This window comes from Podarcis filfolensis, assembly GCF_964270895.1.
Source record: "Podarcis filfolensis genome assembly, chromosome: 1".
NCBI classification, from domain to species: Eukaryota; Metazoa; Chordata; class Lepidosauria; order Squamata; family Lacertidae; genus Podarcis; species Podarcis filfolensis.
The window spans coordinates 109,840,316-109,854,447 of record NC_139604.1 but is presented as its reverse complement, the minus strand read 5'-3'; the positions used below and the strand labels follow the sequence as shown (position 1 = coordinate 109,854,447).

The 14,132-nt window shown below is 42.4% G+C and overlaps 2 long non-coding RNA genes across 4 annotated transcripts in view; both read left to right on the top strand.

Annotated features, from left to right (window-relative positions):
• LOC310766362 overlaps positions 1–14,132 on the top strand; it is a 92,164-nt gene that overhangs the window by 19,792 nt on the left and 58,240 nt on the right. The gene's annotated exons all lie outside the window — the stretch shown is intronic.
• On the top strand, positions 3,977–6,827 carry LOC310766836. The gene is made up of 2 exons (XR_014550431.1): positions 3,977–4,235; positions 6,029–6,827. It is a non-coding gene; the product is annotated as an uncharacterized lncRNA (long non-coding RNA).

Below are 14,132 nucleotides of genomic sequence, written 5' to 3'. Positions count from 1 at the left end.
TGCTCAAATTTGCCTATGATGGAGAAAGGATATCTCTAAACTTACCAAAAGCATGGCAGAAATCACAGCAGCAGCTAAAGAAGCTGTGGACCTCATCTTAAAAGAAAAAACCTCTGTAAAAATGCTAAAGCATTCCCAAGCTGAATTTAAACTGCATCTTGAAGACATGCAGAACCATCATCATGATCTGAACATATGTGCATGAAGGATCCCTGACCACTGAAAGATATTGAATACAGTGGTACCTCGGGTTACAAACACCTTGGGTTACAAACACTTCAGTTTACAAACTCCACTAACCTGGAAGTAGTACCTTGGGTTGAGAACTTTACCTCTGGATGAGAATGGAAATCATGCACTAATGGCATGGCGGCAGCAGGAGGCCCCATTAGCAAAAGTGTACCTAGGTTAAGAACAGTTTCAGGTTAAGATCTTAACCTGAGGTACCACTGTATGCAGAATCCTTAGCCAGCATTTTTTCAAGATCTCTGACTTGACACCCTCCACAGCGGACAGGTTTCCACCTATATACCTCTGGGCCTCAGAAAGCAGTCATACAGCACAAATGGGGCTACCCGCTCAAACTGGTCATAAACTGGTCATTAACCAAATGGTGCAACAAAATATTCTGGGCCACTGCTGAGAAGGCCCTCGGCCTGGTTCCCTGTAAGTTCCCTTCTCTCAGTGAGGGAACCACTAGCAGAACCTTGGAGGAGGACCTCAGTCATGCTAAGCATGACTTTCCATGCTCCAAAAGGGGCAGAAGGGGTGAGTTTGATGTCATTCTCTGGAATTGTTTTCTACTTGTTTGTAACCAGTGTGTTTACAACATGGCACCCTTGTTTAAGGTGGCCATCAGTAGATGTTAGAGATATTAGTTCTTTGGTGGAAGTTTAGTTTGGACAAGGGAGAGGGAGGGAGGGAGAATGTTGGGGTGTTCAGAGTACATATTCTTAGCAATCATTTCACTAAAGGGAGAGTATATATATATATATATATATATATATATATATATATATATATATAATTCTGCACTACAAGATATTTCAATCTGGAGGTAAAATTCTAATTCCAATTGAGAATTGGCATTAAAGCCCAATAATTTCAAAGTATACATGATCTTGAACGCCGCATATTAGAGTGATAACTTTATTCAAAAAAATCCACGTATTTAATAGATTTGCAGATGAAGGGTGGCATACAAATTTAATAAATAACAACAATAAAAAATCTAATAATAAAAAGGATCATGGAGTCCCTGGTGTCATTTATGGGTGAAACCTTCATATTGTGCCAAGTGGTGTTCTTTTGTGTGACTGGAAGTGACATTCTGTATCCTTCCCAGTACACTGCATGGAGGAGTTGTTTGGTTGCAACTTGCCATTGTTTCCGTGCCTAATGTATTAATAGTTTGTTTTAAAAGAGGACGTGTGTGACTAATCCATTAAGGGCAGCAGTGCACTGTGGAATTAGAGTATATTAGCACAAGGGAAGGACAAGGACAATTAAATGAGTGTGTCACAGAGTATGGTCCACGTGTGCCAGCAGTATAGTAGATGCTTGTTAAAAATAGAGAGAGTCTCATAGCATAATTCGGAGATAGAATGAAGAAATGCATACTTCATGGAGTTTGTTAGCAGGTTTCCCCTACTGCTGTGTTTTCAAACCATGGTAAATAATTTAAGGTAACAAGGTAAAGGACCCTTGGATGGTTAAGTCCAGTCAAAGGTAATTATGGGTTTGCGGCACTCATCTCGCTTTCAGGCCAAGGGAGCCAGCGTTTGTCCACAGACAGCTTTCCAGGTCATGTGGCCAGCATGACTAAGCCGCTTCTGGCGAACCAGAGCAGCACACGGAAACACCGTTTACCTTCCTGCCGGAGTGGTACCTATTTATCTACTTGCACTGGTATGCTTTTGAACTGCTAGGTTGGCAGGAGCTGGGGCAGAGTGACAGGAGCTCATCCCGTTGCGGGGATTCAAACCGCTGACCTTATGATTGGCAAGCCCAAGAGGCTCAGTGGTTTAGACCACAGCACCACCCGTGTTATTTATCAAAAATATTTTAAAAATAAATAAATCGAGTAGCACCTTAGAGACCAACTAAGTTTGTTCTTGGTATAAGCTTTCGTGTGCATGCACACTTCTTCAGATACCAATTTATCAAAATTGTTATTATTTATAAAAATTGAGTAGGCTTAAGTCTGCTTGATTTCACTGGAAGAAAGTTAGAGGACATGGCTGTCACTTCCAATGAAATCAGTGAGATTTAAAAGTGGCTGGATGCCAACTTTGGGGGGGGGGAATGATATCACATGCTTGACAGGTATCCAGCCCCTCCCACATGCTAGATTTGGCCCAAGCAGATTCTGATAGGGATCTGGCCTCTGGTGCCTCAAAGCTCCCCCACCCCTGGTGTAGTGTTTCCAAAAGAGTGCATTAGGTAAGCACACCATTAAATGCAAACAGAGCTGAATTCCATCCCCATCTCTATGTACTAGGGACATAGGTAAAGGTAAAGGGACCCCTGACCATTAGGTCCAGTTGTGGCCGACTGTGGGGTTGCGGCACTCATCTTGCTTTATTGGCCGAGGGAGCCGGCGTACAGCTTCCGGGTCATGTGGCCAGCATGACTAAGCCACTTCTGGCGAACCAGAGCAGTGCACGGAAAGGCCGTTTACCTTCCCGCCAGAGCGGTACCTATTTATCTACTTGCACTTTGACATGCTTTCGAACTGCTAAGTTGGCAGGAGCAGGGACCGAGCAATGGGAGCTAACCCCATCTTGGGGATTCGAACTGCTGACCTTCTGATCGGCAAGTCCTAGGCTCTGTGGTTTAACCCACAGTGCCACCCGCATCCCTAGGGACATAATTTCACCTTATTTTCCTAATCTAGGCATTTTTGCAAGCACCTTCCCATAAAAAAAATGCAGTTTTCTACATACAGACTTTGCAAGATAACCTTTCTTAGGTTTAACATTTTCAGCCTTAAATATCTGCCACACTCTGGGTAATGACTCCCAATGTTTACACTGCCTTATTGCTGTAAATTTTATATGCTGACAAGCAGACCGTCCTCTTGGGAGTACCCTAAGTACAAAATTAAATTTAATCACCTAAGGTTTTTTTATTATCAATTTACATGATTTGCTGTTGCTGTTGCTACATAGCTTGAAATAATTATACACACCCATCTCTTTTGTCTTTGCTGAACTATTTCATCTCCCCAACCTGTCGTTCAGCTTCTGATTACTTTCATATTGTTTTCAGCCTCAGACCAAGATTACTATTATAACACAAATTTAGATGTATCACCCATTTTTAGCAAAGGAAGAAGCCTAATAAGAGTCCTTTGTTTTCCTATTTCTTAAAGAGCTGTTATTCTTTAGCCATTACTTCATATTAATTCCAACTTTCTGTTGAATAAGAATGTAAGAGGAGCCTTCTGGATCAGGCCCACCTAGGTCAGTATCCTGTTCTCATAGCTGCCAACAGCTATTTGAAGCCTGCATGCAGGACCTGGGTGCAATGACACTCTCCCTCCCTGTGGCTTCCAGGAACTGGCATTCAGAAGCATTACTTACTGCCTTCAGCTATGGAGGTGACTCAGGTAAGTGTCAAATAGTATATACTTTTGTAGATTGTCCCACTCATGGTTATGGTGGTCGTCAGATGTATGATCTTGCTAGATTTGCCATCATCAGCAGTATCAAAAGCAATACGATGGCCAGAAACAATTGCAGTAGTACCTCAGGTTAATAACTTAATTCGTTCCGGAGGTCCATTCTTAACCTGAAAATGTTCTTAACCTGAAGCACCACGTTAGCTAATGGGACCTCCTGCTGCCTCCGTGCCGCTGCTGCACGTTTTCTGTTCTCATCCTGAAGCAAAGTTCTTAACCCGAGGTACTATTTCTGGGTTAGCGGAGTCTGTAACCTGAAGTGTATGTAACTTGAAGCGTATGTAACCCGAGGTACCACTGTACGTACAATGAGAAAAACTTTATGGACTAATTCAAAACATCAAAACTAACAAACTGAAGTCTCTGAAAGTCTCTGAAAGTCCTTAAATGAATCACAGTGCCAGACTTTACCCAGCGAAGAGCAAGCTGTGAAGCTTTGTATAATCAGCAAATGTCCGATTCTGATGTCCAACTCTGAACTCTGCTGAACAGTGTTTCCGGATAACAACTACTGTTTCATTGAATTCTTCATCAGCCAATTAGTTCAACACTCGTGAGTAGAAAGATATGTAATTTCTTCATTAACCAATCTTTTTTCGAATAGATATAATATGTTGTTGTTGTTTAGTCATTTAGTCGTGTCCGACTCTTCCTGACCCCATGGACCAGAGCACGCCAGGCACTTCTGTCTTCCACTGCCTCCTGCAGTTTGGTTAAACTCATACTGGTAGCTTCGAGAACACTATCCAACCATCTTGTCCTCTGTCGTCCCCTTCTCCTTGTGCCCTCCATCTTGGTCCCAACATCAGGGTCTTTTCCAGGGAGTCTTCTCTTCTCATGAGGTGGCCAAAGTACTGGAGCCTCAGCTTCACGATCTGTCCTTCCAGTGAGCACTCAGGGCTGATTTCCTAAAGAATGGATAGGTTTGATCTTCTTGCAGTCCATGGGACTCTCAAGAGGCTCCTCCAGCACCAATATACATGAGAATGAAATAAGAGTCCCCTCAAGAGTCTCCTCCAGGACCAATATACATGAGAATGATATAATATACATGAGAATGAAAAATACTCTGGAACAGTGCCCATGCGATTCCATGCACTAAATGCCAGGCCAGGGATTTTGGAGGACTCTGGTAGAAACAGGTGTAGAAATTCCTGATGTTCACTTATTCGTCCTAAGTCTGGAACAGAAAACAATCCTGCAAATACATCAATATTTGCTGCTGCTGCTTTCAGTCTGCAAAAAAAATGCATAATGGATTACATTTGTTGCCCGTTAGCATTGTGTTTCCTTTTCACTGGAATGAATGGGAGTGGGGTAGAGTAATGGCAGTGCAATTTACATAATCAGTTGCAGAAATTATGTAGGTGACATAATTTTGCCACAGTGGACAGTGAGATGAATAATGCCGTTTTCAGAGGAGGGTAAACTACAGCGGAAATGGAACAGTGCTGCTTGCAACAAATGTAGGGCAGAGCGAAAAGCTACGTCATTTAATATCCCCAGCCCGGTCTCACATTTCATATAGCCATTGGTATCATAACTAAACACAAGGACAGGCTTTCACTCTCAAATAATAGTAAGACACACTTAACTACAGCAAATATTACACATGCCCAAAGAGGTGTTATTTGGTGCAGGCCATATCTTTAGCACAGAAGCTCGTTGCGATTTCTATTCCTTCAAATATATTTGTTACCATGCACCCATGTGCCTATCTTAAATTAGGCTGCCATGGAGATGAAGAGAGCTATTCATATGCCTTCTCAGTTTAATTTCCCCTTTCTCCTAATTTTTGCAATACTTTCTTTGGTAGTCCTCAAAGACTGAAATCCAATACAAACAAAAATGCTTTTAGAGAGATTATTCAACCTATAATGTCAAATTCAATAAACTCAGGCAACACATTATTTATAAGAGGAGAGAAGGAAATGATGCCCCAAATTTCAAGTATTTTCAGAGATGCTCCGAGTTGAAAATTAAGGATGCATTATTGAAGCGCTGAGAAACCAAATTGTTATTCAGAAAATGGAACTAACATAATGATTTTTCCATCTGGCATATTTATTCTGAATCCAATGGTCATTAATAAATCTAAACCCAGGGGAACTGAAGGCACATTTGGGGGTAAACGCCTACCGTTATTTGTTGAGAGAAGCTAAAATTGAGATCTTCAGAAAAATATAGTTAGTTACACATCATGCTGCCTTCTTCAATGCCCAATTGAGCTGTATAAATTAGTGTATGTGAAGCAAAAATACAAATATTAGCTAAGGCAGGCTACACATACCATGTACTCTGGCCTGTTTACATCTGCTGCAGAGTTTGTGGTTTGTTTTTTTACAGAAATGATATTACATTGCTATATATTGGCACCTGAGGATGGGAAGGATTCAGTCCTGTAATTGTTTTGGTGGAAAGCTGAATGGAGTCATTTCACTCTTCCAGAAATGCATTCTACCACTCTGAGCATACACAGAGGCCTCAGATAAAGGAGCGAAGGATATTGTGAGAATAGGATGCTAGATTAAAATAGTCATTGGACCAGTTGGATCTTCTTATGTTCTTAAGACTCCCAAGAACTCTGCATTATCTTGTGTCAGGGACTGGCTGGATGAGGAAGAGTGGTGGAAGCCACGCACCCAAGAGCCACCCAAGGGAAGACACAGAAGAAGATGACTTAGATCCAGGAGCCTGGTGGTGGGACACTGGCCACACCTCAGAAGTGGGGATGAGCTGGGAGATACTAGAAGCAGAGAGCTTGAGGGATAGTGAAGAGGCAGAAACAGGCAAGTAACCCAGCACAGGCCAGGGTTATGAGGTTTGCTGTTTGGATGCAGGCACCGACAGTGACGACAGAGGGGAGCCAGACCCTGCAATTCTCCCATGGATCTCCTGCTCCACTTATTCCTAGAATGTGACAAATGTTACATGTTGCCAAGCAACTAGCTAGGTAGGTACAGAGGGAGGCTCCTGGGGTTTGCCGTAGCAGAGGATCACAGAGGGAGAGGCCCTGACTCAGAGGGTTAGAGAGCAAATGAGGGGTTGTACAACAGTTCGAACAACTGTTTCATAAAAGGGCTTGCCTTTACGAGCGTCCTTGCATTTTTTTTCTTTCCTTAATAAAGAAACTAACTGCATGTTAGCCTCATTTCTCTCTCTCTCTGACCTATGGATGACCAGCTCTACCTGTAGGCTCTGCTACATCTTGATTCTCCACCATGAGGAGGCTTCCATGCACATTGCACATTTAAAAATTGAAAATATGTGTATATTTGGGAAAATTGCATACAAAAATGTGTGTGTTCCCAGTGCACATTTTAATGCTGACAATGACTTTAAAAAAAATACAAACTGATATGGAAATGGAAACTGAACTTATAATTGGAAAGAATGAAAAACCAAAAATGACAGATTGGCCCATTCATAATACCCCACGATCATTTTGATGCTCCATTTCTGAACCTTTTCCAACTGTGCCCCCAACATTAAAACTCTCTGTGTTAAAAATAATATCTCTCTCTCTCTCTCTCTCTCTCTCTCTCTCTCTCTCTCTGCATGTGTAACAAATATGTGCTACAATTCTCCTAAGATATTGAAATTATTTCATCACTAAACACTTCCAGCAACATTTAACAAGGCTTATTCATGATAAGATATAAAATATATTTTCTATTCAATGGGAAGGGGGAAAAGGACTTTGTTTAAAGAGAGCCAAGAGAAAGACTTAATAATCCCCCCCAAGAGATAAATCATATTGGTCATGTAATTAACTCAAAATTACAATGGCAATAAAGGTACAGTTAAATTCTTATTGACACATTAAAATTGTGTGGAAATGTTAATACATTTAATTGGCATTTAACTAGGTAGCTGCAGCTAGTTAATTAGATATCAATTTACATACTTAATAAATGCCAGAACATTTAACGATTATGCCCACGCCCATCAGAAAAGGCATATATATTATTGGATCTCTCTGCTACTCTTGCATTACCTGCAGCCTCTGTGGAACTTACAGCCATATTGTGCAGCCTGAACAGAAATCTAAAAGAGAAGCTGTGGCTTTTAAGGTGCTGGTGTTTTTTTATCCTAAAGACTGGTACAACAAGGAAATGGGATACACATTGTCCCTTAAGTGTTTGTAGGAATCAAGAAACTGTTTGTTCACAGGGTGGACCACCCACGTAGCCAGTTGGACGTGTACAACTGCTTTGGAGACTATACTTTCTGGGAACTAATAACCTATTTTGTCTGAGAATGAAGATGTTGTGCTTCATGCAGAAGAATTGTTCTGCACTGCTCACCTATTGGTGGCGCTTCTCTATTCAACGACTCAAAGTGAAATTTTGATGGAATGTTAACAGTTCGAACAATACAAAACTTGACTCTGATCATTCTGACATCTGTAAGGAAATTTATGATACATGCTTCTCCCAAAATGAGGTAGTTCTCATTATTTCTGAAGTTGTGTAGAAGAAGGCTAAAATATTTCCTGTGACTCATCAAATTATGCAATGCCACATTTTCTGCCAATATCCCTTACATTTAACCAGTACTTGAAGAGGACAGCCTGAGCCATTGCCAGCCCGAGCAGAGGCTGGACCCAAGCTCCTACCCGATCACTCCACTGTGGCGCTGCTGGTTCTGCGGCACAGCGCCCTCCGGAGGTTGCGTGTGCCCCTCCAACCCCCAACCCCCATAAAACATTTTTTTTTTAAAAAAACCCAAACCGGACATTTCCTTAAAAATGTAAAAATCCTTCCCAATGGGCATGTTAACCCCACAAAAGAGGACATGTCCAGGTTTTCCTTGACATATGGCAACCCTAACTTCACCCGAAATTATGCAAACCTCCAAATACAATAGGCACATCAATATGTGAAATGCACATGCAACAAATAATCTTGCATATGAATGGAATTTCAAATTCTACCAGAATGGTCTTAATCAAGGGTGGGTGTTGGGGCACGGCAGTTGAAGCAGTGCTTGAATTCAATCAGACTGCTAGTGGTAGACTCCTTCTGAAAACATTTAGATATGTACAGTGCCCACATCATTTTATATGATTTCAATCATCCTTACAGTAAAAAATGTCAATTTTACTCCCATAATGCAGTGTTGCAGCCTCCATAGTGAAGTATGTTCTGTACTGACCCACCCAGGCTGACCACTAGATCTTTCCAGGCTGGGAGGATTATAAACAGCTTACTTCTCTCGCTGAACCTTCTTTGAGCAACTATTTTTTCATGAGCTTTGGAATGTTCCTGTATTGTTGGTTGTTCTTCAGTCTTGACTCCTGGCTTGTTCTTCTTGGTTTATCCTCTGGTTTTGACTTGCTCTTCAGTCCTGGCTGCTGGGCTTATTCTTGCTTCTTGACTTGTCCTCCAGCCCTTTCTTGCTCTTTTGTTCTGACTTCTGGCTTGACTCATTACACTTATCAGTTCAGAGCGTTGACCTGTTTTGTTACTTGGCTTTTTACTTCAGAGTGCTGCCCATGGCCTAACCCAGACAGCAGACTAGAAATAAGTACAGCACAGAGCACTAGAGCACATACTTTTCGGATTGACTTGTGACAGCACACACTTCCCATGACCTCACAAATTCATGACTAAGATGAGAGATTTGAACTGAGGGTTGTCCAGCTCATAATCTTAATCATTGCTCTGCATCAGCTATACAAGGAATATAATTCTCCAAAAGTCTGGACCAACTTTGATAACAGACTTAAATAACAAGACAACACAAAATTAATGAGTTTTCAAAGTTGCATGGAATGGCTTAACCAGTGTCCTTAAAAACCAAGTAGAAGCGTGCAGTAGCAAAATGTTTAGCAATTAAAAATGGAATTTTGACCTCCACCGAGGTCAAATGAGCAACCTCATGAAACTTCCACTCAGCACAACAGTTTAATTATAAGTCTATAACCTATGAAAACAAGTGGGAATACTCTGTTGCTTATGTACAAAGGGCAACAAAAGGGCTGTGTCTCAAAGGATAACAGAAGGGCTAATTTGCATGCTGCGCCTTCATGACAACCACTCTGACTAAGGCAAATGTACAAAGTTTTGTTGGAATCCACCACCAAAACTATGAGACTTATCCTTGTGTGTGTCCATCCTTTGATGCTGTCAGGCTTCAGGGAATCCAGTCCCTCCCACAGCGGCAGCCAAGAAGCAGATAAACAAAAACCAGGTCTTACCAAGTAATTTATTCACTATGCACAGAGAGAGACGAAGGAATGCAGTCTACCTATGATAATGGCGTTGCTCCGAGTAAAGTCCCACCCCCTCCATCTCTCCTATTCTACATCACCCCTGTGTTGGCTAATCTGCGCTTTCTGCCTCTGAGTTTTCTGTTCCACTACTCTCAATGCACACCTGATCCTGAGGGGGGGGTGTGTGTGTGTCAGGAATGCTGTCCAAGGACACTGAGTCTGTCAGCTGTCTCTCCCCTGGTGCTTCTTCTTCCTGCTGTTCCTCTTCCAATATTTCCCAGCTTCCCCTCTGCAGCCTCTGAACTATGCCACTCTGCAAACCACTGTTCTAAATCTATACTGCCCTCCTTTTCTCAGGAATCTTCCTCCTCAGTCCAGCCCTTGACAGATGCATTCATTGAGCTCTTACCTGATAAAGAGATCCTATATTGGGTCCAGTCTTTGGGGAAGTTCTCTGCATGCATCACTGTTGCATGCTTAGACTTCCCTCAATATTGGAATGAATGGGGGAAGTCTGCTGAGAGCTCCATTAACACACCAGGAGGCCTACAGAATTATAGACGGAGATCAATGTATGTGAGAACAGAGAAACCATTCTATATGCATTAATTTCTTATCTGATTCCAGATTTATTTCCTCCAGCTCCACAATAATCACACTGTTTAATACCTTTCAGGGAATTGCCCCCAATATCCAGCTATTACTTGGAAAGTACTGAAATGAACGACATTGCTATGTAGTTGAGTATTAAAGAGAAATTTGTAAAGAAATAAGGCCAAATTCCTCTGTTCAGTTAATGTGGCTTAACTGTTGGTTAAGAGTGGAGTTAATGGCAATCAATGTAATGGAAAACGAAATTTACCCTTGAAATGTAAATGTTACAATCTTGCAAAGTATGTCAGACATTCCTCTATAAAGTCACTGCAACACTTTCTCATGCTAATCAAAATTTTATTTACATTTAAAAATAATCCTTTTAATGAAGCGCCTACCAGTTTCAAATATCACCAGCACTGAATGTTCAAACTGAAAAAGTACAAACTGCATAGCATGCAAATTTTTCACAAGAAGAAGGTAGAGATTAGTTCACCCCCTGACTTTTAAGATATATTAATAAGGCATGGCTTGATGATTGCATTGCTGAAAGTATAATATGGCTAACAAAGAACTTTTTTTATTTTCTACATAATCCTTGGAATAAGAAATGCTTTTTAAAAATGTTTCTAGCCCTTATGACTTTGAAGAAAAGCCTGCAATCATTAGTATATTTTCATATATATTTTTAAGGATACATCAGATGTTGATCAAAATAATGGGCTGCATTCAACTAACTGGCCCTGCTAGCAGAAGACCATGCAAGGACTTCTGTTAGCTCAACCGGGCTTTCCTCCCTCTTCTCCCCTGTGCATGCCCCCAAATTAGGTCAGGGGCAGAGGAAGGGGGTGCAGTGGGTGTGGGCCACCCCGGGTGTCACCACTGAGGGGGTGACAAAATGCCGGGTGGCACTCACCGCGGGGCCTGCAGCGTGCCCAAGCCACACGTCTTGCCTGGGAGAGACGCGGTGCCATGGGCGCGTGCAGGCTCCACGCTGCCCAAACTGTCAGCCCACTGCCTCCCCCCCAGCTGTAGGGCAGCTGAGTGGGAGGAGGCAGGCAGACTCTGGAGGCCTCACGGTGAGCCCTGCTCCTAGGCGCGCCACCTCAGTCACCCAAGCGGCTTCCTCCAACGCTGGATTAGGTTGGGAGATCAAGACACCCCCCAGAAAATGCCTAGGGGGAAGGGGATGATTGTATCAGGCAAGCAGAGATGCTTGTGCTCTGGGAGCAATCTCCTTAACTCTATGTTGAATTTTATTTTTTTCAGATCATATTGATTTTTGTTGTTGGGTTTTTTTTACAGCACAACATTTGCAGGATCCTATGTTAATATCTGGTGTGTGTGTGTGTTGTTAGGAGTGCGGATAGAGAGAAACACTGCCAGCAGTGATGGATTTTACTGTCGCAGAGTCCCAAACTTTGCCTCGCCCCAGTATACCTGAAGGAGCATCTTCTCTCCCAACATTCAGCCTAGACACTGAGGTCCTCCTCCGAGGGTCTTCTGCTGGTTCCCTCACTGCAAGAAGCGAGGGAACCAGGCAGAGCACCTTTTCGATAGTGTTGCCCGCCCTGTGGAACGCCCTCCCTTCAGATGTCAAGGAAATAAACAACTATCTGACTTTCAGAATACATCTGAAGGCAGCTCTGTTTAGAGAAGTTTTAAATGTTTGATGTTTTAGTGTGTTCTGATATATGCTGTGAGCTGTCCAGAGTGGATGGGGAGCAGCAAGCCACTGATAGTTTTCTCACTAGCAGTAGCCAGCATTGAGCCCTGAAATGGAGTATTCATGGTTGGGTGGGCAAATGCACACTTTGGAACCTCTGAAAACAAACCTCCAGGGATCTTCATGGATCCTGACCCATTAGGCCCCTCACCCACACCAACCTGAATCTGGTGGAGCAAGTGTTTTTTGTTTGTCTGGTGGTTGTTTTTTAAAAGACACACACACACACACACACACACACACACACACACACACACACACACACTGCTGCCCTGGCACAAACAGAAAGACTTTGGATATGGCTATCTACTTATGACAGTGATGATAAGTGGGTGGGTGATAGGGTGAATAAGTACTTAAGGTACGGTAACCAATTTTATTTATTGCATTTATCCCCTTTTCCTCCATGGAGCTCAAGGGTTCTCCCCCTCCTTGTTTAATGTCCACAATAAGCTTGTGAGGTAGTTTAGACTGAGACAGAGTAACTGGCCCAATTTCACCCAGTGAGCTTTGTGGCCAATTAGGGATTCAAAACTCTGGTCTCTTGGGTCCTAGTCCAATGCTCTAACCGCATTGGCTCATATAACCACATGTAACTGGAACAATAGCATACAGTGGTACCTATGGTTGTGGACAGGATCCGTTCCGGAGGTCCAGTCGGATCCCGAGGTTTCAGCAACCTGAGGACTGCTTCTGTGCATGTGTGCACGGTGAAACCTGGTAAAATACTTCCAGGTTTGCTGCACTTGCATCCCAAAGTTTATGTAACCAGAAGGTTACGTAAACGGAGGTTTGACTGTATTCTTTCCCTATTTATCCCTGTCTCCACTTCCCTTCCCTATGTTCTTGTTTCCCCTATGTCAAATTTTACATTGTAAGCCCATTGGGGCAGGGATCTGCCCTTAATTACCCCACATTCCTTGATGGCACCATATAGATACTGTATTGCATTGTCATTTCAGCTTATTGGTTGACTGATGCCCTTAGCAGCAGGTGTCATTTGATGACGGCTGAAGCAGAAGGTGGCTGGAAATGCCTGTGTATATTCCTGGGTATTCATGTGACTCTTTACCACATCCAGTAACTTTTGGTGGTCAAATCTATGTGGAAGAGTTTTATCTACAAAATTTCCCTGTACGCTGGACTTCAATGCAATCACATATTTGATAAAGTGTGTGTGTGTGTGTGTGTGTGTGTGTGTGTGTGTGTGAAACTGCTTATGGGAAGTCTACTGCCCGGACACTGAGGTCCAGTGCCGAGGGCCTTCTGGTGGTTCCCTCGCTGTGAGAAGCCAAGTTACAGCGAACCAGGCAGAGGGCCTTCTCAGTAGTGGCACCCACCCTGTGGAACGCCCTCCCAACAGATGTCGAAGAGAAAAACAACTACCAGACTTTTAGAAGACATCTGAAGGCAGCCCTCTTTAGGGAAGCTTTTAATGTTTAATATGTTATTGTATTTTAATATTCTGTTGGAAGCCACCCAGATTGGCTGAGGAAACCCAGCCAGATGGCTGTGGTATAAATAATAATATATTATTATTATTATTATTATTATTATTATTATTATTATTACCCCACCCATCTGGCTGGGTTTCCCCAGCCAATCTGGGTGGCTTCCAACAATTATTATTATTATTATTATTACTACTGGAAAATGGCACATGACACAATGGATCCTGTCAGACAACCCAGTGCTATGTTAGTACTATTGAGTGGTGACTGAATCAACTGAGGGGGAGAAATAATAAACTTGAAAATTCATTAGACTGAGATTAAGCTTAACTTCCAATGGATCTCAAGGGAGAATTAAATCTCAGAGTTGCCACACATGGGAACTTTAATAAGAAATATGCATGGTGAACAAACAATGGTAAAAGGCACGCTGAGTAATAAAGCAGTCTTTCTGTTTTCTAT